The following is a 27921-nucleotide window of genomic DNA, read 5'->3' as shown; positions in this document are numbered from 1 at the left end:
TTTAGAAAAGAGAATATTGAGGGTTAGAGAGGTATCTGCCCAAGATTACCTAGCTAAGAAATGGTGAAGATAGCATACAAATCCAAGGTGGTATAATTCTAGGTCTGTTTCAGCTCTAGGAAGGGGGTCAGAAAAGACAAATTGTATCTACTTTTGATCCATTTTTCCTTAATTTAAAATTGTTATGTCTTAAGTTATGCTCAAGTTAGTGAACCAATATCCCTGGATTTGGTTGCGTGAAGATAAAAATTATATCTTTAGGAAGAATTATAGCCATATATATTAAATTCTCAAAAATATTCTTACATTTTAAGTCAGCTATTACACTTCTAAATTATTTTATTCCACTTCCACTGATCCTAAAGAAATAATCTTTAATATAGAAAAAATTTTTTGTGAAGTTATTTGTTGCAGCATTATTTATAGTGAATGGTTAGAAACAACATAATTATTCAACACTAGAGAAAGTAAATATATTTTGGTACATCCACATAATGGATGCAAATATAAAATTTCTGCAATATAAAAATTATGGCTATACAGGGATGCTTGTGTGGCTCAGTTGGTTAAGCATCTTTTTTCTTTTTTACTTTTTTAATGTTTATTTATTTTGAGAGAGAGAGAGACAGACAGACAAATGGGCAGAGAGAGAGAGGGAGAGAGAGAGAATTCCAAGAGAGAAAATCTGTGCTGATAGCACAGAGCCCAACACGGGACTCAAACCCACCGAACTGTGAGATCCTGACCTGAACCAAAATCAAGAATTGGATATTTAACTGATTAATCACCCAGGTGCCCCAGGCATCCAACTCTTGAGCTTGGCTTAGGTCATGATCTCACGGTCCATGGGATCAAGCCTTGCATTGAGCTCTGTGCTGACAATGCAGAGCCTGCTTGGGATTCTCTGTCTCTGTCTCTCTCAAAATAAATAAACAAACTTAAAAAAATTGTGGGTATACAATTTTACATTCTGAGTTAAAGGCTGTTGTTTTAATGTTAACCAAAGGAAGCTAAAAATTGTATGTACTATATATATAATATCTTTACTATGAAAAAAGCCTATGGGAGAAAATACAGCAAAAGTTTTAGCAGTGGTTTCCTCTGAATATGAATGATTAATATTTTTTCCTATGTACTTTTCTATATTCTCTGAATTTTCTCCAATGAGCATGTATTACTTTCCTAATCAGGAAGGAAATACACAATTTAAGAAAATGCTCATAAGCATTTTCTTATAAGAATGACTTAGCTTCTGTTTAAAGAAGCTTTTCCAACTGCTTTTTTGGTCATCTTTAGAAAGCATCAAGCTACTACAATATACAGCTTTTTTAGCACTTGAGGTTTCAAAAGTACAGTGAAATACAAAGGAATTTGGTTCAATTTCATTCTTTTTCCAATCGTCATCATGACAGTGCATTTATAACAGGCAATTTTCTGTTCTCTGGAAAACTAGGTGCATCACATTAGAAACGGATTTTTATCTGGTGTCTCAGAACATTTCCTGCTGTTCAAACATTGATGTTGTATTGGCACATATCTTTTTGATATGTCTTTCCTTTTTATGGTTTGATTTTATTGTTTCTCGTAAAATTTGCACTTCTGCCGAAGGCTAGGTATATATGGGATGCTTGATGTCTGTGGAGCTGTGAGTGAATAGCTAGGGAATGAGAAGAATGAAAAATAACAATACAGGAGTGTGGGAGCACATACTTCTCCTCTTTGTGCCTTTTGAAGATTGCCTTTGTGCCCTGGGGCCAAGTCTCTGACTAATCACAGGTTAATGGTGTCTATCATCTCATATATACAAGCACATGTAATTTAGTACTCTGGTCACATTTCAAGTTTGTATGTGTATATACATTTTTTAATCTTATTTTTTTCCTGATTATTAAAATAATATGTACATTCTCATTATTTAAAACATGAGGAACGTATTAGTAACCTATTGCTACATATTATCATAAATGTAGTGGCTTAAAACAACACAAACTTATTATATTAAATACCGGAGGTCAGAGCTCCAAAATGGGGCTCACTGGGTTAAAATCAAAGAGCTGGCAGGGCTATGTTCCTTTCTGGAGGTTCTTGCCTTTTACAGCTTCTGTAAGCTGCATGCAACCTTGGTACATTGTCCCTTTCTTTCCACCTTGCTCAACCAGCAGTGGCCACTTGAGTCTTTCTCACGTGGCATCACCCTGACTCTTCTGCTTCTCTCTTCCACATTTAAGGACTCATAACTCTATTGGGCCCACCCAGATAATCCAGGAGAATCTCTCTATTTAAGGGTCAACTATTAGCCACCTTAATTCCATGTGCAACCTCAATTCTTCTTTGCTCTGTAACCTAACATATTTATGGGCTCCAGAGATTAGGATGCAGACATCTTTTCTCTTTGGGGAAGGGGGATTATCCTGCTTACCACAAAAGAGTTCCAGAAAAGTAAAAATATGTAAAGTCTACTCAGTCACCCAAAGATAACTACTGTTAACATTTTGGACAATAATTTCCTTATAATTTTGTGAAACAATACATGTAATTGTACATAATGTACATCATGTACATAATTGTACATAATGGGGACTTTAAACATTTTTTGGCTAGATCATATATATTCACATAATTTAAATATATAAAATATATTCACTAAAAAGTCCCTGTTTCCCTACCATAAGCAATCACTTTTAGCTCAAGTGTTCTTCCAGGTTTTTTATGAAAACACATGTGCTGTAGCATTGTTGTTCCTCGTCCCATGTTTAGCCCTGACCTTATTCCATAGTGGGAGTGGATGTAGGGAATTCTCCATGCACCAGACATTGCAGTAAGTGCAATCTTAACAACCCTATGAGTGGGTACAGTTACTATCTTTATTGTTAAGATGGAGAACCCGAGATGAGAAGTTAAGTAATTTACCCATGGTCATATACGTGATAAATTATAAGGTGGGATTTGAACCCAGACAGTTTGATTTCAGAGCCCTCATGCTTAATTACTGTTCTCTATTCCCTATCCTATATGATGAGAATATTACTTGCTAATTTAAAGAATTGGTTACAATTTCTTTGTCATCTCTAGAGATCCTGTGTATAGTAGTGACCACGTCAGTGTGTTTACGTCACAAAGTCATGTGTTTCTGGGGAGGTATGCCAGACTCTCTTGGTTGGCTACTCAAGACCTGTACCCAACAGCCATTCCCAACCCTTTTCTCTGTTGCAGGGACCCACAAAAGAGCTCACAAAGCGGGACATGCTTTCAAAGCCTCCATGGAACTAGGAGTAGCTATATGGCTCAGTTCTGGCCAAAGGGACTGGGAACATTTCAGAGAGACTTCTGGGAAATGGTTCCCTCCTAATGACATGATATGGGTCAGTCAGGAATCCTCTCTCACTCCTCTTTCTACACCTTTGCCTCCCTATGGACATAACCGCAAGAAACTATATTCAGAGCTCAGGCAGATCTTTTGCAACCATGCAGAGGAAGGTAAGAGAATTTCAGATATTTTGAAACAGTGCCTGACACTGTGGAGTTGCCAAACTTGGGACCAGCTGTCAGCTATTTCCAGGGCTTCTTGTTAAGCAAAATGATAAATAGTCTTTTTTAAAAGATTTTTTTAGAGTTTGTTTATTTTGAGCAAGAGAGAGTGGGGGAAGGGCAGAGAGCGGCGGAAAGAGAGAATCCCAAACAGGCTCCACACCAGCCGCACAAGCCTGATATGGGGCTCAAACTCATGAACCGTGAGATTATGACCTGGGCTGAAGCCACAAGTCAGATGCTTAACTGACTGAGCCACCCAGGCACCCCGAATAATAAATAGTCTTATTTTAAAGCCCCTGTTAGTCATGTTTTCTATTACTTGCAGTGAGACACAGCTTAATGGATACAGAACCCAATAGCACTACTGAAGAGAAAGCATTTGGAGGGTGTACCTTTTAAGAGGGATGTGGACAAATTGTAATATAATGAGAGAGCAGCCTATATGCAAGGGGTTTTGAAACCTTTTACAGGAATTGGGAGGAATTATCCTAGAAAGGATGATCAGTGGGGGGATATTATAATAAATGTCATATACTTTAAGGGCTTTTTGGCATATTGAAAACGTGGTTGCAAACTCTTACCATCTCCATGTGCACAATCACTTTGCAATGTAACATTTTACTTCCTCCTGTTTAGTGGTGAAGTTTTTTTCTCCATCCCTGGAATCTCTGCTTGGCCATGTGATTTAGTTTCCTAGGGCTGCCATTACAAACTGCCACAAACTGGGTGGCTTAAAACAATAGAAATTTATTCTCTTATAGTTCGGGTGCTGGAAATCTGAAATCTAGGTATTGGCAAGGCTGTGTGCTCTAGGGGAGAATTTGTTCCATGCCTTTCTCTTGTCCTGTGATGGTGTAGCCTTGGGCTCTTTTGAGTCTTCACATGGCATTCTCCCTGTGTGTTTCTGTGTCTCTTCTTTTCTTCTCACAAGGATATAAATTGTATTGGATTAAAGGCCCAACATACCCCAGTATGACCTCACTTTAACTCAACTAATTCCATCGGCAATTATGTTATTTCCAAATTAAATCATGTCGTGTGTTTCTGAATAGGACGTGAATCTTAGTGGGGACACTGTCTAACCCAATACACTGGTGTTATTGCCTTGGCCAAAAAGATATTAGCAAACATGGCATATCAGAGGCTGGGAAAGCATTGATCTTAGTTACCCTGCAGAAGCCCAGCTGAGACCACCTCTAGAACCACCAGCCTGATAACTGCCAGATGTGTGAATTAGGCCATTCTAGACTATCCAGCCACAGTTGAGCCAGCCAGACTGGAAGTTACCCAGTTGACCCTCAAAATCTTGAGAAATAATAAGTGTTTGTTGTTTAGGATGTTTGGGATGATATATTACTCAGCAAAAGGCTCTAACGTGGAAAGGAGACTTAACTTGTTTGTGGAAATTCTACAGAACAGAATACTCTTAAGATTCTTGCCAACTTTGAAATGCTGTGGCTTTAGATTGATTTTCTGAACATCACCTAAAAGTTACCAAATGGGAGATTTCAACTGAATGTACCTATGGACTTTCTGATAACTGGATCTGTCAAACACTGTAGCTGGCTGCCATCTGAGGGGAGTGTTACAAAGGCTGATGTTGTTTGGGAGATGGAGTCAGAACCTCTAATGTCCATTTCAAACCTAGGACTTTAAGGAGGAAAGGTTTGGATGGTGGAGTTTTAGAAACGAGAAAAAAAATCATTGTTGGTTTAATAGTCTTTTAATGCACTGTTCATGCCAGAAATTGTGGAAAAGCCCCAAACTGCTCAGCATGCTCTATAAAATTCCAGTGCCTACTGGCATTATTGCACACAGTCTTTCTAAATTGAGTCTTGCACCAAGAGTTGGAAGTGAGCCTTTGACTTTGGGTTTCTACATTGCCCTTTCCATTTTATCACTGGTAGTTCCTAGGGCTAGAAACACACTGGTTTCTTCCCAACTGATGAATCAGTCCTGGGATTGGTCCAGGACTGAAAGTGGTAGTGGTAGAAAAAAGTCAGAGACAGGGCCACCAGGCAACCCTCTAGAATGATGTCATTTATCTCTTGACGTAACACAAAAGGAGGATAATGGAAAGAGCCAGAGAGAAATGAATGAGCTGACTTAGTAAAAAAGTGAGATGGCTTCTAAGAAACACAGGTATCTGGAATGGAACATTCTTGGGATGTGGTACATTGAGTATAGTTATGCTAACTGAAACAAAAGAGGATTTAATTAATAAATGTTCTAGTTATGTTTTATTGGCCAGTATCCTACCCTTGTCAGACTGTAGCTATAATAAGATTTTCTATGCTATCTCAAGCAAATCAAGAACTTCTTTAAGCTTCAGTTTCTTGGAGGAATTATTCTTAAATTATGACTAAAATTTTATCTATGAATATAATTCTAGTACTATGGATAAGCAGTACTCTCAGAAATTCAAGTTAAGGCTTAAAAAGTATTCAATTCATTTATATTTCATTTATAATGTTGAAATTATAATTGATTATTTTTTTCCTGAATGTCTGGAACTGAGAAAAGAACTTTATATTCATTATCGCATGTGTAGAACACAGTGACCATATGACCTACATAAAACATCTGAAATTTAGAGTGATCACAGAACTAGTAGTAACTAGATTTCTAGTCTGTAATTCACACTGAAATTATTTCAGGATAAACAGTGTTATCTAAGTGCGTATACAGGTATATACTCTATTCCTTAGAGATGCATCTGAAAGACCCTAAGAAGAATCAACATCCAAACAACCATCCAGAGGTAGTTGCTTATTATCTCAGTTAGTTTGGGCTGTTATAATAAAATACCATAGATTGGGTGGCTTAACTAACAAACATTAATTTCTTACAGTTCTGAAAGCTGAGAACTCAAAGATCAAGCGCTGGCAGATTCTGTGTCTGGTTAGGACCATCTTCCTGGTTTGCAGTGGCCTGCCTTCTTGCTGTGTCCTTACATGGCAGAGACAGAGGACTCATCTCTTTCTGTTTTCGCAAGGGCATTAATTCCATCATGGCACTCTTACTCTTACAACCTCATCCTAATCTAGAGGCTCTACTTCCAAATACCATCATATTGAGGATTAGGGCTCTATTTATAATTTTTTGAGGGATACAATCGTTTAGTCCATAGCACTTAGCATTTTAAATATCATTATCAAAATTTGTGTCTGACCAGTAGCACCATTATGGAAAGCAGTATAGAGGTTCCTCAAAAAATTAAAAATATAACTACCATATTATCTAGCAATCTCACTTCTTAGTAAATCTCCAAAGGAAACAAAATAGGTATCTGGAGGAGATGTCTGCACTGCCATGTTAATTGCAGCCTTATTCACAATAGCCAAGATATGGACACAATGTATGTGTCCATTGACAGATAAATGGATTAAAAATGTGATATATATATAATATAAATACACAATGTTATATAAATGATATATTAAAGCATAAAAAAGAAGGAAACCCTGCCACTTGTGACAATACAGGTGAACCTGGATGGCATTATATGCTAAGTGAAATAAACCAGAGAAAGACAAATACTATACGGTATCACTTAAATGTGGAATCTAAAAAAAAAAAAAAAAGAAAGAAAGAAAAGAAAAAAGAAGCCAGTCTCATAGAAACAGATAGTAGAATGGTGGTTGCCAGAAGCTAGGGATTAGGAGAAATAGGGAAAGACAGGTCAAAGGGAACAAACTTGAAGTTATAAGATAAATAAGTTCTAAGGGTCTAATATATAGCATGGTGACTATGGTTAACAATACTGTATTATATACTTGAATTTGCTGAGAGTAAATCTCGCATGTCTTTACCACATACACAAAAAAGAGTTTAACTATGAAGTAGTAATTAACTTGATTACGGTGATTACCATAATCTCACAATGTAATCACCGCATGTTCACTTTAAATATATACTATTTTTTGTCAATTATTTTGTCAATTATTCCTCAATAAAGCTGGAAAAAAGTTTATATTAGAGTTTATAAGTTGGCATAAGGATGGTAGAAATGATTTTTCCTTGATGAATGAATGGCATTCAACATACATAGCTGGTTACACATTTGCATAGATTCCATTACTGTTGCACAAACTCAGCTGTCTAGTAACAACTTCAGTCGTGGGGGGCTAGGTTCTTGCCTCTCACTCATCCTGCATCTTTCCAATTCATGGAAGATTCTTCCCACCCAACCTCAAGACTGACCAATTCTGCTTTTAGACATCCTTATATTTGGCACAGACCAAAATTTTCATTCAAGGAATGAGGCAGTGTGCTATTTTAAGAGAATATGGGAAACCAAATAGAATAAGGTTATATAAATTTGCTCCCTTGCCCTCAATTGTGACGACTGTCATATTTCTTTATTTTTGTAAATCAGCGTTGATTGATTTAGTCCCCACCCAATCGTTTCTGGGGAAACCACCTTCAATGATTTTAAGAAATCATCCCTGTTTTGGGAATCCATATGAATACCACCTCTGGTCTTAGTTTCATGGTCACTGCTCAACTGCCTTTTGGTTTCCCTGAGTGTCAGGGCATCCATTACCCACAGTCCCAAAGAGTGTTGCTCTGTTCCAATCTTGACCAACAGGGTCTTTTGCTCAGTTTCCAAGATATCTGTGCATGCTCAACTTGAGTTCCTGCCCCATCTGCCACATTGGTGAGACGTGAGAGCCCTGGCCTATGCTGTTCACAAAATGAAATTTCTTCCCAACCCCTTCACTTTTTGGGGAACCAGTTCTCCCTACGCTGAACCTTCTCTTTCTACATAACCATCAGACCCCCCTCCTTCTCCGATAATCAGACCTTTGTACCTAGGCTTTCAAAACAAAGGTGTGTTAATTTTTCTCTGGGGCAAAAGATGTCCTATAGAATTCCGGAGCTAGGTGGATCTTGTAGTAAAGGTAGGAGGATGAATTGGGAGGAAAACTTTTTTCTTCTTCTTATTTTCAAGTTTCTTACAGAAGAAATTATAAGAATTACTCTCTCAAGAAAGTATCTGGCCATGCTTGTAATGCCATCCAAAGGCAAATTTACATGGTTTTTGGCTTATTTGGTATTTAGTGTTATTCATGTTCCCATTCATTAGAAGAGGCAAAGCTACCTAAAATCAAACCAAATCAAACCAAACCAAATTATATTATCCATATACTGCTTTGCCTTGGAAGGTATCATTGATTCTTTCTTGTCTATGGGAAGAGTCCCAAATTCCTGAGTTTGGCTTTTACATCCATCCAGTAATCTAAGCAGACCCTTATCTTTGGCTTCTCCATTACTGTCTTTACTTCCTCACTTGTAGAGACAATTCTCTTGAGTTGGCCTTTCTCAATTGTAGTCTCTCTGACTGCACATGAAATCTTTTCTTTTTAATGTAAATAATACCCTTTTTCAAGTTCTAGCCCATGCCCCTCCTCTTGTGATAAGGTCGGCTATTGCTCCTAAGTTTCTCTCACAGTGCTTTCTCTCAATAATACTACCGCTTCTAACATTCATTTTGACATTTAATTGTGTACCGTCTTGCACAGTGACTTATTCTTTCACAGACACAGGTCTTCTCTTCCCAAATGGATTTTAATCTTGCAGGCAAGAGGGCATAGAATTAGGCACTGTATATCATCTCTTTCTTTTACCTTTAGGAGCATTCATTCCATAGCTGCACACATAACTAAATGAATGGGTAACTGAGAATTAATGCTACTCATCTGTCTCCACATGTACATCACACATGGGAACAGGCAATAACTACGCACTGAGGTATTTGCCAAACCTAAAAGTCAGGGACAACTGTTTCTTTCTTAGTAGCTGTGTTACTATCACCTCTGAGCACTACAGATCATGTTAACTGACAGAGAAACTTTAAAAAAGGGATTTAATTACATTGGGATACGCAGGATCACAACTGAAGTGAGTGGCAAATAAAAATCATTCAGTGTAAAGTTGTGGAAGATAGGCCATGGTACGCTTGAATATTTTTGTAATATAAACTCTCATCTTCTAGCTCTAACCATGCAGATTGTAATTCTGTGCTCCTGGCCATTTATCTTGAGATAAACATGCATCTGTGCACTTTCCATAGTCTCTTACCCTGCTTAGTGATTCTGTAGAGGATGGATGTGTAGGAATTAGTGAACTAGTGGATAAATTTGTTTCTAAGCCATCCGTGCCGCTTTCTTCCTATTATGCTGTTGATTCTGGTATAGTCACTGCTATAGTAATCTATTTTTAAGATTGGAAAAGGGTCTCTTCCTTGTCTCCTTTAGGGTAGATAAAACATTGCAAATTGTTGTCACATATTCTTCAAGATGCAGTTCAAATGATTCTACTGTAGAAACTTCCTAAACCTCAGTCCCTTTCCCCTTGCTTACCTACCTCCTCCAGTACGTGGTAGTCTCTCTGCTCTGCCCCACCCCCATGAACTTTTGTTCACCTTGTGGAATTTATACTTTGTGGCCTTTAATTATGGTTTTCTAAAATTATTTTTCTATTTTGCAATTACTGATATAAACATCTGTTGAGTGGCTAGACCAGAAGAACATTTTAAGGGCTATGTTAGGGTGGCTGAAGGCTCTTAGTTTTTATGTTTATTTATTTTTGAGAGAGAGAGAGAGAGAGAGAGAGAGAGCGCGCAAGTGGGGGAAGAGCAGAGAGAGAGGGAGACACAGAATCTGAAATAGGCTCCAGGCTCTGAGCTGTCAGCACAGAGCCCAATGCTGAACTCGAACTCACAAACTGTGAGATCATGACCTGAGCTGAAGTCAGACCATCAACTGACTGAGCCACCCAGGTGCCCTGGCTCTTAGTTTTTAGATGTGTTTTCAGGTTCTTGTAACTTGGGTTGTATCTAACACCAAGAAACCGAAACACACATGCTTTCAGGTTAAACAACTACAGCACGACAATGAGATTGATTCTCATCCTCCCCTAATCTAGAAGGAGATAGAGGGAAAGTCCCTAATAGATGTTGGGATCTATAGTCTCAACTGTCTGGCAAAAGGAGGTCTGTGCATGCTGAGGGAAAGTAGGAGGTAGTCTTGGTAAGCTGAGTGTGCACCAGGCTGCTCTTCTGTTTATCAAAGTGCTTCCAAAACATTTCCAACAGGATCAGTATGGTCACAGAGCATCTTCCTGGTGGGCAGAGCTACTCTGCAAAGAGAGATCAGTGTTTGCCTTTTAGGAAGCTTATTGGATAGAATGCATGTTCAGCTGCTTCACTGCCCACTCCATACCAACAGAGAAATATGCTTGCTTAAAGTTCAAATCAACACTTAACATCACAGCAAAATAGTGTACTGTTAAGTTAAAAATTTCTAATAATGGCTAGCATTTATGTTTAGTATGTGCCAGGCATTGTTCCAAATAGTCTATAGGTATTAAAGTACTTAATCTGCACAGAACTCCATGAAGCAAGTACTGTGGGCACAACCATTTTGCTTAAGAGGCAAGTGAGATACAGAAAGGTCAAATGATTTGCTCAAGGTCACATAGCTAGTAAGTGCCAGAAATGAGATTTGTACCCACATATTTAGTTCAGAGTCTGTGCACCACACTGTTGAAACAGTTGATTTCCCTGGTGTGTAAAGCTGGGCAAAGACAGACCGCAGGGATGTTCTGGGTATTTCCTCTAGCTACTAGGTGTTTCCAATCTTGAGATTCTCTGATTTATGTGGTCATTTTCCCTACTAATTTGCAAAAACCAATTAAGAGACAGATCAAAGAGCTTCCTGGGGATCCAATTAATCAGGAGATACTAAAATCTCACTGGAATGAATGGGAAATATGGTGTTCATTAAGTCGCAGTTCTATGAATAATCCTTACACAACTGGAAAAATGCATACTTTTCTTGCTCTCTACCTCCTAATATACAGGGCCAATAAATGGAAAATTTTCAGAGGTCTCTCTTAGGTGTTCTTTTATCTCCATGCACTATGTTTGGGATACATGGGTACACCGGGTTGTGCTACTACTCTGACACCAGCCATTGACAGCTCCCTACAGGCACCAGTCAGTCAGCTGGAAGTCTAGTATAATACTGTTTGATGAGAATGAGTGATTTATTTTGAACTTTTAAGTATACCTCCCAAGATTTTATCTAGTTTGACGATTGCAAAGGAAAACTAAAGAGAAATAAAGAACTATAGAAATATAGGAACTATTTTGCCAAAAAACCCTCTCAAATATTTGTTGAACACTTGTCTGTAACTATAGTCTTGTAACCTACCTTGACCCTTAGTGAATAGGAATTGTTAACATTATTCAGGTATGAATGACAGAAAACTATGACCAGGAAGATTTTCCCAAGTAGAAGTAAATGTTATTTTAAGTTTAATGCATAATTTTGAAGTGAAGAAAGTATATAATTTTATTAATAATTTATCAGTTTCTTTCTACTGCTACTAAAATAAATGTTGAATGAGCATTTAAAAAAGTTATTAGTTTGTGTAGCACTATATAAAGCATGAGTCAGGTTGTCCCTAATGATGTATATACTCTGTTATCCTCTATTATGCCCTATATGTCATTGGTATTTATTCATCATTTTCTTGAATGCATGCATGAATGAATTATTGAAATGAAATAGATGTATACAACTTAGATATGTAGAGTTCCTCCTTCTAATTTGATTTGGGGTTTTTTTCCTGCCTTGTGTATGTCCTGGATGATTGAATATGTATACCACAGGAGCAAATTATCTTAATTCCTGTTACTCATTGAGTTGTTTACCACCAAAATTCAGTGTTGAAGTCCTAACCTCTCATACCACAGAATAGGACCTCATTTGGAAATAGGGTCATTGCAGATATAATTAGTTCAGTTAGGTGAGGTCATCCTGGAGTGGAGTTGGCACCTAATCCATGAGTGGCGTCTTTATAAAAAGGGGAGATTTGGACCCAAATAGGTGAAATGCCATGTGAAAATGAAGGCAGAGGGCAGGGTGATGCTTCTGCAAGCCAGTGAATGCCACAGATTGTTAGCAAACCTCCAGAAGTTGGGGCTGGAGATAGAGGGGCAGACGGAACAAATTCTTCCTCACAGCCAACAGAAAGCACCAGCCTTGCTGATACTTGACGTTGGGCTTTTAGCTTCTGGAACTGCAAGACAACTCACTTCTGTTGTTTAGGTCGCTCAGTTTGTGACACTTTGTTACTGCAGCCCCAGCACATTAATATGATTTCCATCATTTAATGAAAGGAGGATAGATTCATGTGGTTGAGGTGGAATGACTGGGATTTTCTCTTCATTTTATCTGGGACATCGTGTGATGATAGAACTACATTTAAATTGCTACGGGTTTTAAGAATTGAAGCAAAAGTGGTGTATATAGCTGGGTGGACTGGGTTCTATTCAGGACTTTTGAGGTTGAGTATTTAAAGATACATTTTTATTTTCAGTGTACAAGTCGTTCCAAAATTTTATATATATATATATATATATATATATATATATATATATATGTATATATACGCATTATATTATATTATATTATATTATATTACATTATATATGTCTATATATATCAATAAGATGTATATATTATATATTATATATAGTATTATATATGTATATCTTATATATATATATGTAGAAAGTGTGTATGAAGCATAGATGCTCTGAAGCCTCTTGTAGTTAATATTATGATTATTTAATCTGCTAAAAATAGAGATGTTGGCTGATAATTTGCTCTCAACCACTTAGAAATCTAGCATTTCAAAAATTTTGATCAGCATGAATGACTTTATGGACTATAAAGTTTAACAGGGAAAATAATTTGCACCTGAAATGTATTTGTAGCATATGTAGTCCAGGGTCTGGGAGCCTGAAGAACAAATGGTATACCACAAACCAGTTTTGAAAAGTACCGTGAGAACACTTTGTTTTTTTGAGGTTTATGGCTTAGTGGGCATAGATCTCTCACAAGAGTTCCTGAGATTTCCTTAATGATTACAACAATAAAGCCCACACTTACCATTATGCTTTGAAAAAAGTATCAGTTAAATTAAAAGGCTGTGGTCTGAAAGTGTCCAGTCTCCAATGGAAATAAACAGATATTCCTCTCACTGATGCATGGCTAAGACCTCAAAGTTTAGTATTAAAAAAAAATCACAAGTTTCTATGTTTTGTGATTTCTGACTTTTGAGGTCTTGTTAGAACTTGTGATAGTGTAAATTATGCTTGTGATGGGTGAATAGTAGGTCACTCCACAGGGAGCATAGCATATTCAAGATTTTTCTCTTTCTTAAAAATGTTTATTTATTTTGAGAGAGAGAGAGTGGGGGGAGGGGGCAGAGAGCGAGAGGGAGACTGAGAATCCCAGGCAGGCTCAGTGCTACCAGTACGGAGGCCGAGGTGGGGCCTGAACCCACAAACCATGAGATCATGACCTAAGCTGAAACCAAGAGTCAGATGCCTCACCAAATAAACCACCTAGGTGCCCCCAAGATTTTTCTAAATAATTCTTACACTTTATGTACTATGTGTATGTTTTCCCACTTCTACCTGCACCTCTCCCAGCCCCCACACCTTCTGGTCTTTTTGAGGAGACCAGACATTATGTCATTTCATCCAAGAACATTTCAGTTTGTATCTGTAAGTTGCTTAAAAACATAACTACAATATCACTGTCACACGTAAAACATTGACAATAATTCCTTAATATCAACAAATATCCAGTCGGTGTTCAGATTTCCTGTTTGTGTCCAAAATGATTTTTAAAAATTTTGGTTTGTTTGAATCAATTTCCAGTCTTCTTGCATACATGTGGTTCTCACATGTGTCTTAAGTCTGTAGTAATCCATAGATTCCACCCCCCTGCCTTTTTTTTTTTTTTAACCCTTACCAGTATGTTAAAGAAAGGCAGCAATTTATCTTATAGAATGTCTTTAATTCTGGACTTTGGTGTACCATATATTGTATTTATAGAATTACACAACACCCCTGATAGATCTTGGGCTCTTTACACATTTATGTGATCTAAATGAATCCTGAAAACAATCCTGAGAAATGTTTATGGTGAAGAACTACTGTCATTTTACAGAGAAGTTAAATCCCTTATTTAAAATTCCACAGCAAAGCTGGAATTTTTGGAGCCAGGTTTCCTGCTCTTTCTATGCTGCCTCACTAATGAGGCACGGAGATCGTGACCTTACATTTGGAAAGGAATGAACAGTTCCATGCTTAGACAGTGCTCAGTGTGTGCAGCATGTGCCCAACATTACTTATCATTCAACACATGAAAGGACATAATGTGTATCTTGAAAAAGCCTAAAGAAAATAGGGCAGGCTGACTCCAGAGTCCCTGACTACTTTCCTTTCAGCTGCCCTCCTGTCAGAGAGTGATACTTCTTGCTTTTACAGGGTTTACTTTCAAGGGACAATGAAATCTGGTTATCATCTGCACAGGTGGTAACACTATAGCCCTCCCTCACAGTGTGTTAATAACATTGAGCTGATATCTCATTGTACTTCCCTGATGATTAGTGATGTCATGCACCTTTTCACATACCTGTTGGCCATTTGTATGTCTTCTTTGGAGAGATTTCTATTCAGATCCTTTGCCCAAAATTATTTGTTTTTTGTTCTGGAGTCATAGGAATTCCTTATATAGTTTGGATATTAACCCTTTATTAGATGTATGGTTTGTAAATATTTTCTCCCATTCCATAGGTTGTCTTTTGACTTTATTGGTTGCTTCCTTTGCTGTGTAGATCTTTGGTTTTGTGTTAACTCCCATTTGTTTGTTTTTGCTTTTGCTGCCTATGCTTTTGGTGTTATATTCAAGAAATCATTGCCAAGGCCAATATCAAGAAGCCCTTTTCCCTAGGTGTTCCTCTAGGAGTTTTACAGTTTTAGGCCTTATGTTTAAGTTTTTACCGCATTTGGGGTTGATTTTTGTGTATGGTGTAAGAAAATGGCCCAATTAAATTCCTTTCCATATGGATATCCAGTTTTTCCAACACCTTTTATTGAAAAGACTACCCATTCTCCACTGTGTATTTTTGACACCTTTGTTGAAGATCAGTTGACCATATATGAGAAGGTTTATTTCTGAGCTCTCTATTCTGTTCCATTGGTATATGTGTCTGTTTTTATGTCAGTAACATACTGTTTCGATTATTATACCTTTGTAACAAACTGTATGGTGTATTTACACATTTTCTAAGAGGGTAGCTGTTATGTTAAGGTCTTATTATACATACAAAAATAAAGAAGGTAGGAGGAAACTTTTGGTGGTAGTGAATATGTTTATGGAATTGATTGTGATGATGGTTTCATGCGTGTATACTTATGTCCAAACTTATCAAATTGTATACATCAAAGATGTATACAAAAGCTTTTTTGCATGTCAATAATATCTCAGTAAAGCATTAAAAAAAAAGAATATTGAGCCAGCATGTGTATAGTAAATACTTATAGTACAAGTTATGTTTAGTAGAGATAAAGGAGGGAGGAAGGACATGAAGGAAATCTTAGGTAATGTGTATATATATGTATATATACATGTACATGTAGAGATTATATACATAAATACATTATATACATAAATATATATTTATTTTGTAGAGATTATATACATATATAATGTAGAGATTATATACATATACATAGATATATATATACATGTATTTATGTATATAATCTATTTTTATCCTTTATGTCTTTGAGAATATTATTCTTTTTTAAAATTTTGGACCCATTAGTTCCAATAGTTCTAATTCATGTATATGTTTTGTTTGGTTCATTGTCTTTCTTTTATTAATTCTTGGAAGTCTCATTATTTTGGCTTGTGAGTGAATGTGTATATAATGATCTCTCTTAATTTTGTAGCGATGGAGTAATAAATACTCTATCCAGCTATATATAATTTATTTAAGGGAAAAAACGATTTCTAACAATTCCTCTTTAATTGTAGAAGAATCATTCTCTAGGTTAAATTGTCTGAAGAAAAATTTGGTGGATATCAATTCAAATTGCTTTTCTGTTCAGAACTATTCTTCTATGAAGAATTTTTTCATTTTTACTGCTTATTATGGGTAGGTTGAATCCCTAAATGTGATTTGGATATGGTGGTAGTCACAGAGCACAAACAAGAGAGTGAAAAGGAAAAGGCATTTTCAAGTAACATGTGCGAGCGTAGGAGCTGAGTGGGCTGGATTCTGGCTCTGTACCTCTGGAATAAATTGGTTCACTAGGTATCTCCTTATAAAGACATAATGTAAGAGAACCAACAGCGTAAGCCCAGTGATAACCTGAAGCTAACTAGCTTCATGAAAACAAAAAATTATTTATCACACAGAAAGCTTATTTCAAATGAAACTGGTTCCAAAATGAGGACATCTACCCATTTGTGCATTCTAAATTACCCAGGTCATCATGTTGATTTCTGAGTGAAGAGCTTTTCATAGCCACATACAATCCTGATTCTTCTAATATTGTCTTATACCCCCCATTTAACCACTGCCCTCCCATTTACAGAGGGATGATTAGCATTATTTTGCAGTCCCATTTTGTCCGACATAGAAAAGAAAGTTAACAAAAATGGAAAACTCATATGAATTACTGGTTCCTTATTTCAGTGTCTGTTTTGAAGAATCTCCAGAAGTAATAAGAAAGTTTGTATAAAAGGAATTGCCGGGGAAAAAAATTGAGAAAAGCCAATACAGGTACCAAAAGTTTAGGCTAAGGGTTACCAGACAGCAAAAGGAAGAAAGACTGGGAGATAGCACTTCAGTCCCCTGGTCCCCTGGGCCATCAGGCAGTGTTCCTTATCAGTTCCTATCAGGTACTGCTGGGACAAAGAGATGATTCAAGCAGGTGTATAATGAACACACTTTTACGGTTTTATTCCCCTACATCTTTTCTTTCAAACCTCAGGACAGGTGGACCACAATATGACTTCCTCTCCCCAGTATCACTTCATTTTAAGAGTTGCAAGGTCAGTCCCTGAACAGAGGAATTTCCTTGTGGAGTAGTCTACATTGAGTCTGTAGTGTCCAAGCTATACCCATGGGCTAACTTCCCTGCTCTTTTTTTTAAAAGTTACCTAGGGGCACCTAGGTGATAGATGGCTCAGTTGGTTGAGCATCCAACTGTTGATTCCAGCTCAGGTCATGATTTTGTGGTTAGTGAGTTCTGGCCTCACATGAGGCTCTGGGCTGAAATTATGGAACCTGCTTCGGATTCTCTTTCTCTCTGTCTCTCTGTCCCTCCCCTGCTTGCTCTATCACTCTCAAATAAATAAATAAACTTAAAAAAAAATAAAAAGGTAAAGTCACCTGGAGTGATGCAGATTGGAGACTAGACTTCTATTCTCCAGTACATATTAGCAGACAGACTAGCTGATAGCCCCAGGGGTGTACAAGCTCACAGAAAAAAAATAACTAGGTTCCCAGAGAGTTCATGAAAGACAGATAATGAAACATTATATACCATACAAGTAAGAAACATGGGACAAATAAGTCAAGAATTTAAAAGAAGCACACTAAAGATCTTCAAAGAGATAAGGGGGTTGTGTTTGTTTCCCATTGCTGCCATAACAGCAATTTAATTACAATTAAAATTATAGCAAACTTGGTAATAAAAACAGGTATGTATTTTCTTTTTAAAAATTTTTTTTTCAACGTTTATTTATTTTTGGGACAGAGAGAGACAGAGCATGAACGGGGGAGGGGGAGAGAGAGAGGGAGACACAGAATCGGAAACAGGCTCCAGGCTCTGAGCCATCAGCCCAGAGCCTGACGCGGGGCTCGAACTCACGGACCGCGAGATCGTGACCTGGCTGAAGTCGGATGCTCAACCGACTGCGCCACCCAGGCGCCCCAGGTATGTATTTTCTTAACATACCAGAGGTCAGAGTCAAAGTGGGTCTGATGGGGTTAAAAATCAAGGTATCATCAAGGCTGGTTCCTTCTGGAGGCTCCAAGGAAAAAACTTGCTTTTCTTTTCCAGTTTCTGAAGACCACTTACATTGCATGGCATATGGTTCCTTCTTTGCTCAGTTTTCAAAGCCAGCAGTATAGCATCTCTCTTTTCTAACTTCCTACTTGCCTCTTACAAGAATCTTGTGATTACACTGAGCCCACCTGGATAATCCGAGATAATATAATATCCCCATGTCAAAATATTTAAGTTAACCACAACTGCAAAATTCTTTTTGTCATGTGTACTGAGGTGAATAGTGTCCTCCAACAGGATACGTTCAGATCCTGACCTCCAGTAACTGTGAGTGTGACTTTATTTGAAAACAGGATCTTTTCAGATATTATCAAGTTAAAATGAAGTCATACTGAATTAGAGTCAGCCCTAATCCAGTGACTGGTGTCCTTCTAAGAAGAGGGAAATTTTAACACAGACACACAGAGAGGAATGCCAATTGATTACATTGGTATATTAGAGTGATATGTCTTGAAATCAAGGAATTCCAAGGATTACAGGCAACACCAAAAACTAAGAGAAAGGCATAGAACAGATTCCTCCTAGACCCTTCAGAGGGAGCATGCCCTGCCAACACCTTGATTTTAGATATCTAGCTTCCAGGACTGTAAGAAAATACATTTCTGTTGTTTTAATCCATGCAGTTTGTGGTACTTGGTTATGGCATCCTTAGGAAAATAATATACCATGTAAGGTAACATATTCACAGGTTCTAGGGGCTAGAATATGGACATCTTTAGGAGAGCTAATATTAAGCCTACCACAGGAGTATGTTAGTAACACAAATTAACAACAACGAAACCAAAAAGAACCAAGTTGAGAATATTGGATATGAAAAAGAGTTGACATAAAGAACTAATTAGATGGAATAAATAGCAGGGTAACAAGAGCCAAAGACTGAGTTTGTGAGCGAGAAAATTGGTCAGGAAATCTTTCAGAAGGAGCAGTAAATAATGAAGGAAAGGATATAGAGAATAAAAGTCCCCAAATTAGGATAACAGGATATCCCAGAAGGGGCAGAAGGAACAGAGAGGGCAAAATAATTATGGTAAATATCTCAGAATTAAAGAAAGATGTAAGCTTTCAGATTAAAAAGGACTAAAGGTTGGCATGCAGAATAGGTATTGAAAAACCTATGCTTAGACACATTGTATCAAAAGTTAACTGTATTGGTGCACCTGGATGGTGCAGTAGGTTAAGCATCTGACTCTTGATCTTGGCTCAGGTCATGATCTCACAGTTTGTGAGTTGGAGCTCAGCATTGGACTCTGTGCTGATGGCATGGAGTCTGCTTGGGATTCTGTCTCTCCTTCTCTCTGCCCCTCTTCTGCTTGTGCGCATTCTCTCTCTCTCTCTTTTCCAAAATTATAAATAAGCTTAAAAAGTAACTGTATTAATAAAGAGAAAACTCTAAAAGGCCACAGAAGAAAAGATCAACTAGAATAGTAATTGGACTGACATTAGAATTCTCAGCATAAGTGCTGTATGTATGTATCAGAGAAGAAAACTTGATGGAATTAATGGAAAGAAAGGACAAAAAAGATAAATGGGGAGAGTAAAATCACTGGAAATTATGAAAAAGTAGTCCTAATATAATAATAGTTTTAAATAATGTGAATGGTCCTCTCACCAGTTAAAATATGGAAGTTTAGATGATATTTTAAAAAATAAAATGCAAAAAATCAACAGTGCAGTATTTAGATTCAAATCAGGCAAAAAAGACATAGGAAATTTGAAAATAAAAGGATACAAACTGATATTGGCCATTATAAACCAAAAGAGAGAGGCAAGGAGGTATAACCATCATGAATGCATATGCTTTAACAGTATAACATCAAACTATACAAAGCTGCAATAGCATAATGGCAGAGAGAAATAGTTGTATCAGTATATGTTGCAAGAGATTTTAACCTGCTTTCATCAGAAATTGATAAATAAATCAAACACTAAAAAAAAATCAAACACTAATAGAGATGTGAAAGAACTGAGTAATGTAATAAGGAAGCTTGAACTATTTTATATATATATATAGACATATGTATGTGTATGTATATACATACACACGTGTATATACACATATGTGTGTGTATATGTGAGTTTGTATGTGTTTGTGTATTCCCCACATGGAAAATTTACTACACCATAAACGCAGTCTTAAATTCCAAAGAATCAATATCATGTATGCTGTATTCTCTGACCATAATCGATTAACACTAGAAATTTTAAACAGGAAAATAAGCATAGTTTACATAATCCTAAATGTCAGGTTTTATATTAATAAATAATCCTTGGATTAAAAGGGGATTATGAGGATTGAGGTAAGATGGCGGGCTTATGATGAGTGACTGTCAGGGATGAAAATAGGTGTGCCTGGAAGCAGAATTTAAAAGCAGTTTCTCTTCAGATCATTTTCTTTCATACCACCTGATAAGCATCTTGAGTCACCATGGTATTAGCAGCAGTAAAACGGGAGATATTGAACAGAACTATCTGGAAACATTTATTTCCAATTCAAAACAGAGCTTTATATTGTGTTTGTCATAAACCTACGTGTTCTCCTCTTCCAGATGACCATAATTGCAAGTAGAGTTTGCTTTGACATCTGATGACAGGGTGACAGTATGCTACCACCCTTCTGTGGACATTCCGTATGAACATACGAAACCTACCCCACCGCCAGATCCTGTGCATAATAATGAAGAAACACATGATCAAGTGCTGAAAACCAGATTACAAGGAAAAAATGAACACTTTGAGCAAGAACCTATGATAGAACAACGTAGCAAAATGTTCTTTACTAAGCATCGTTTGTGTCCTCGTGGACAGTATCATAGACATTGTAGGAAACTGGATCCTCCAAAAGACAGATGATATTGAGGTTTTCAGGAATCAAAGAGATGTTATCTTTGTCTTATTTGCCATATGAGGAAATGCAATTGATTATATTCACTGTTATGTAGCAAAACAATAATAAAATGTCTTTTTATATATTAAAAAAAGGGGGGGATCATGAAAGGAATTACAAAGTTTTAGGCCTTAAACAACAATAAAACCTCATAAGTTACTGTTTGTAAGACACAGCTAACATAGTCCTTTGATGGAAATGTGTAGTTTCAAGTAAATTTACCAGAACACAGAAAGGTTGAAAACAAATAGGCTAAACATTCAGTTGAAGGAGTTGAAAATGTAGCAGAGAGAATACAAAGAAGCCAACTGAAAGAAACAAGGAAGAAGAATTAACAACATTAAAAAAGAAATTAATAAAATGAAGAAATAAAAATAATAAAAATATGCGGCACCTGGGTGGCCCAGTTTGTTGAGTGTACGATACTTGATCAGGTCATGATCCCAGGGTCATGGGATCAAGTCCTGCATTGTGCTGAGCCTGGAACCTACTTAAGATGATCTCTCTCTGCCCCTCTTCCCTGCTTGTGCTCTCTAAAATAAAAAAAATAAAAATAAAAAAATATCAACAAAACTAAAGCTCTCTAGCAAGATCAAGCAAGAAAATGAAAAAGAATGAAAACAGAAACTTGCAATGAAAAAGAAAAATAGCTACAGATATAACAGATTTTAAGTAAAAAATATTATGAGTAACTATGTCAGAATATACTTGGTAATTTACAAGATCTTAGCATAAACTACTTGGAAAAATACAAAGGGCCCAAATTAGAAAAATTGAATCGGTCAATAAGCAGTAGAGACATTTAATGGTTGTAAAAGACCTCCCTGCCACCAAAACTTTGTAGCCCTTGGTCTCTTTCACATGGAATTTCTACTAAATTTTCAAGGAAATATTAATCTTACAATTTTTTTTTCCAGAAAAGAAGCAGTTCAGCTTATTTAATGAGATTAGTGCAATCTTGATTCCAGTATCAGATAAAAGCAATAAAAATATTATAAGCCAGTTTCACTTGTGGATGCATGTTCCAGTATTCTAAATTAAATATTAGCTATAGAAACATTTGATAATTAAAAATTAATTCATTGTTCAGATCAAGTTCTCCTAGGAATGTACTGAAGTCTCAGCATAAAAAAATATGTCAAGGGAATTCACCATATTAATAGACAAAAAAAGTGACTAAATTGATGCAGAGAAAGCATTTGATAAATGTAAACACTTATTTGTTGAATAATATGCACCAGGATATGTTAAAATCTAGAGGAACTATGCTAATGTAATATGTTCTAGGAATCTAGGACAAGCTTAGAGTTTGTTATGGCTTGGTCTCATCATTTAATTCTCTGTACTTTTATTGAAGTTGTTCTTCTATTCCCAGAGGTCCATTAAGGAAGGCAGTAAGAATTTTGCTGAAGCATAAAATGACTGGGCAGAAAATGGTCAAAACAGAGGATGGGTTTTAGCTGCAGCTTTTCAAATAGCCTAGGGCAGGGTGGGATGAGAACCAGGGAAATCAATACAAAGATGACTGTAAGCCAACACTAGTTGCCTAGCCAAGTTTACTCGTTCATTTCCTAAACAATAACTTTTAATTTTTGCTCTTATAAAAATAGTAGAACTTTGGGGGAAAAAGATCCTATTATTTCAGTAGGAAGAATATTGTATTTCCCAGCCACAATGTCTGTTAACATTTTGGTGGATAGCCAAATATATATAATATGAAGGAGGAAGAAAAATCCATAACCAGAGAACATTTTTTTTTGAAATTATTGCCACCAGCATTTTTTTTACATTTTTTTTTTACATTTATTTTTGAGAGAGAGAGAGAGCACAAGTTGGGGAGGGGCAGAGAGAGGAGACACAGAATCTGAGGCAGGCTCCAGGCTCTGAGCCATCAGCACAGAGCCTGATGCAGGGCTCGAACTCACAAACTGTGAGATCATGACCTGAGCTGAAGTCAGATGCTTAACTGACTGAGCCACCAGGTGCCCCTTGCCACCAGCATTTAAACTCACAGTTTTTCTTCTCCGTAGTCCATGCTCTTTCTTGTTTGGGGATCACAGATTCAAATGACTGCAGTGGCCAGACAGGTTTGAAGAGACAAGTTAAAAAGGGTGGCTTGATTGTGTGTTCTAGAAAAAGTGTGATGGTCCAAGGACATTTAAGACAAAGCACGTCTATAGGTCACCAGTTTGCAATCCCCACTTGGCTTACAACTCTTACCCTCATAGCATGTACTATGTAGCTGGGGAAACAGATAAGACATTTTACATGTGAGAGGAGTATTTGGCAAGAGATAATCCAGTGGTATACTATGTGGTATTATTTATATGATCCATAAGTATACAGAGGAAGAGAAATCACTTATGATGTTGGGGTTTTGTTATATCATCATCATTTGTCTTGCTTTTTAGTTTACAAAGTGTTATTAGAATCTTCACTCTATTGTTTCTCACAGAAACCTTGGATGGAAAGTAGGAAAAATGTTGCCCATGTTTTACATATGCGGAAGTTCAGTATCAGAGTGCTTGAGCAATTTACCCTTATTCTCATAGATATTAAATGACAGAACTAATATTCACAGTCTTTGTGCTGGGATATTGCAGTGAGCATCTGTGAGACTAGTTATGTCTTTCACTTATCACAATGTCCCTTTGAGCATTCTACATGGTACCTGTGAAGGAACCATGTTACAAGTTGACTTCAGCCCTTGGTCAAGCTGGCAAATGAGTTTCATCCCTAGAATGTGGGTACTCAGGACAAAGTGATGGCATAGTCTCTCCAGAGGGAAAGAAGCTGTGATAGGTAAACCTTTATAACTCTTGGCACCCTATCAGATGATGCAATCTATGGTTTGGGGAACAGAAGAAACAGTCCTTAGAGAAATAAGGGACAAAAACCATACATTTAACAGTAAGCAGAGGCAAGAGATGGAGTCAGAAATTCTATGGCATTCTGGCCCCTGTTTCTAATGACACCCAAGGGCCACCTGCATTCGTATCCTTCCCACAGTTTAAATGCTTACCTTTTGGGCCTCCTGGGTGGCTCAGTTGGTTAAGCGTCCGACCTTGGCTCAGGTCATGGTCTCGCAGCTCATGGACTCTATGCTGACAGCTCGGATTCTGTGTCTCCCTCTCTCTCTTTCTCTCTCTCTCTCTCTGCCCCTCCCCCGCTTGTGTTCTATCTCTGTCTCAAAAATAAACTTAAAAAAATAAATGCTCAACTTTTCCTTAGATTATACATATTTTAACTAATTTTTTAATTTTAATTCCAGTATAGTTAAAATTAAGTGTTGTATTATTTTTAGGGGAACAATATATTGTAATATGGATATTCTATACATTACTCGGTGTTCATCACATTAAGTGTATTCTTTAATTCTCTTTGCCTATTTAACCCATTCTCCCACCCACCTCCCCTCTGGTAACCTTCAGTTTGTTCTCTATAGTTAAGAGTGTATTTCTTGGTTTGTCTCTCTCTTTTTCTCCTTTGCTCGTTACTTAAATTCCACATATGAGTGAAATCATATGGTATTTTTCTCTCTCTTACTGACTTATTTCACTTAGCATAATACTCTCTAGCTCCATCCATGTTGTTGCAAATGGCAAAATTTCATTATTTTATATGGCTGAGTAATATTCCATTGTGTGTGTGTGTGTGTGTATGTGTGTGTATATATATATATATATATATATATATATATATATATGTATATATATACCACATCTTTATCCATTCATCTATTGATGGACACTGGGGTTGCTTCCATAATTTGGACATTTTAAAAAGTGCTGCAGTAAACGTAGGGGTCCATGTATCCCTGTGAATTAGTGTTCTTGTATTTTGGGGGTAAATACCCAGTAGTGTGATTACTGGATTATAGGGTAGTTCTATTTTTAACTTTTTGAGGAAACTTCACACTGTTTTTCAGAGAGGGTGCAGCAGATTGCATTCCCATCAACAGTGTAAGAGGGTTCCCCTTTCTCCATATCCTCACCAACACCTGTTGTTTCCTGGGTTATTAATTTTAGCTATTCTGACAGATGTGAGGTGGTATCTCATTGTAGTTTTGATTTATATTTCCCTGATGATGCGTCATGTTGAGCATCTTTTCATGTGTCTGTTGGCCATCAGTATGTCTTTTCATGTCTTCAGCCCATTTTTAAATTGGATTATTTGGTTTTGGGGTGTTGGGTTTTCTAATTTCTATATATATTTTAGATACGAACCCTTTATCAGAGATGTCATTTGCAGATATCTTCTCCCATTCAGTCGTTTACCTTTTAGTTTTGTTGTTTCCTTTGCTGTGCAGAAGCTATTTAGTTTGATGTAGCTCTAGTAGTTTATTTTTGCTTTTATTTTCTTTGCCACAGGATACATATCTAGAAAACTGTTGCTATGGCCAAAGTCAGATAAAGTACTGCCTGTGCTCTCTTCTAGGATTTTTATGATTTCAGGTCTCACATTTAGGTCTTTAATCAATTTTAACTTTATTTTTGTCTATAGTATAAGATAGTGGTCCTGTTTCATTCTTTTGCAGGTAGCTGTCCAGTTTTTATACACCATTTATCAAAGAGACTTTTTCCCATTGTATATTCTTTCATTCTTTGTTGAAGATCCATGAGATCTTGACCTGAGCTGAAGTTGGATGCTCAACCCGCTGAGTCACCCAGGCACCCCTGCTTCTGGGTTTTATATTCTGTTCTATTGATCTATGTGTCTATTTTTATGTCAGTCCCATACTATTTTGATTGCTGTAGCTTTGTAATATACTTTGAATTCTGGAATTGTGATACCTCCAGTTTTGTTCTGCTTTTTTATGAATTCTTTGGCTATTTGAGGTCTTTTGTGGTTCCATATAAATTTGAGGGTTGTTTGTTATAGTTCTGTAAAAAATGCTATTGGTATTTTGATGGGGATTGCGTTAAATGTGTAGATTGCTTTGGCTAGTATAGACATTTTAACAATATTAATTCTTCCAGTCCATGAGCATGGAATATCTTTCCATTTGTTTGTGTTGTCTTCAATTTCTTTCATCAGTGTTTTATAGTTTTCAGAATACAGGTCTTTCACCTCTTTGGTTAAGTGTATTCCTAGATATTTTATTATTTTTGGTGGAATTGTAAATGGGATTATTTTCTTAATTCCACTTTATGCTGCTTCATTATTAGTGTATAAGAATGCAACAGATTTCTGTACGTTGATTTTGTATCCCATGACTTTACTGAATTCATTTATTATTTCTAGTTGATTTTTAGTGGAGTCTTTTGGGTTTTCTATAAATAGTATCATAGCATCTGCAAATAATGAAAGTTTTACTTCTTCTTAACCAATTTGAATGCCTTTTATTATTTCTTCTTCTCCTTCTCCTTCTTTCTTTTTTCTTTCTTCTTCCTTCTTCTTTCTGTCCTCTTCCTGCCTGATTGCTGTGGCTAGGACTTTCAGTACAATGTTGAATAAAAGTGGTGAGAGTGGACATCCTTGTCTTGTTCCTGACCTTGTTTCTTCCACATATGAGTGAAATCATATGGTATTTTTCTCTCTCTTACTGACTTATTTCACTTAGCATAATACTCTCTAGCTCCATCCATGTTGTTGCAAATGGCAAAATTTCATTATTTTATATGGCTGAGTAATATTCCATTGTGTGTGTGTGTGTGTGTGTGTGTGTGTGTGTGTGTGTATACCACATCTTTATCCATTCATCTATTTTTTTTTTAATTTTTTTTTCAACGTTTATTTATTTTTTGGGACAGAGAGAGACAGAGCATGAACGGGGGAGGGGCAGAGAGAGAGGGAGACACAGAATTGGAAACAGGCTCCAGGCTCTGAGCCATCAGCCCAGAGCCTGACGTGGGGCTCGAACTCACGGACCGCGAGATCGTGACCTGGCTGAAGTCAGACGCTTAACCGACTGTGCCACCCAGGCGCCCCTATCCATTCATCTATTGATGGACACTGGGGTTGCTTCCCTAATTCCATATGTGGGAGAAAAGCTTTCATTTCCCCATTGAGTCTGATGTTTGCTGTCGGTTTTTCTTCTTCAGGTTATACTTAAGATAAATTTTCTTCCAGTAAACTCCCTTTGTGCTTAAGCATTAGATGCAGGAAATTTTTATTAGACTTAAAAATGACTTACTCTGTCTTTATACCTTCTGGGTCCAGGAGGGGTTAAAAGATGAGTTTTTCTCTCACGAGGCTTTCAGAGATTCTATCACATATTTGGGAACTTCTCACTTGGAGTTATCTTGTAATAAGTGATGCATTTTCTTCTAGTTCATCACTCAGTCTCTCCTCAGTTACTAGGAATCCAGCAGAGTATATATAAGTCCCATTGCCCTTCCCAGTGGGTCCTGTTGGATAGGACATAATACAAACCTTCATATGTTCTCCTTTTTATGCATGATCCATAATTGGGACACTGGAATCTTTCATGTACTCTTTGACCTGATAAACTCTCGAGTGTAGGTAGACCTCACAGTCTGGATTCATTCATCAGCAGGTAAATGCCTTTCCTCTGGACGTTTAAATTCATCCGATGAGAGTCAGATTCCAATCT

The 27921-nt window shown here is 37.0% G+C and overlaps 1 protein-coding gene and 1 pseudogene across 1 annotated transcript in view; both read left to right on the top strand.

Moving 5' to 3' along the window:
- Nucleotides 1-27921, top strand: part of GRXCR1 (glutaredoxin and cysteine rich domain containing 1) — a 314493-nt gene that overhangs the window by 49018 nt on the left and 237554 nt on the right. The window lies entirely within an intron of this gene.
- Nucleotides 20525-21688, top strand: LOC122478936 (annotated as a pseudogene).

Source organism: Prionailurus bengalensis, chromosome B1, assembly GCF_016509475.1.
Source record: "Prionailurus bengalensis isolate Pbe53 chromosome B1, Fcat_Pben_1.1_paternal_pri, whole genome shotgun sequence".
Lineage (NCBI taxonomy): Eukaryota > Metazoa > Chordata > Mammalia > Carnivora > Felidae > Prionailurus > Prionailurus bengalensis.
The sequence above is the reverse complement of the archived record's forward strand: the minus strand, read 5'-3'. Positions and strand labels throughout refer to the sequence as shown.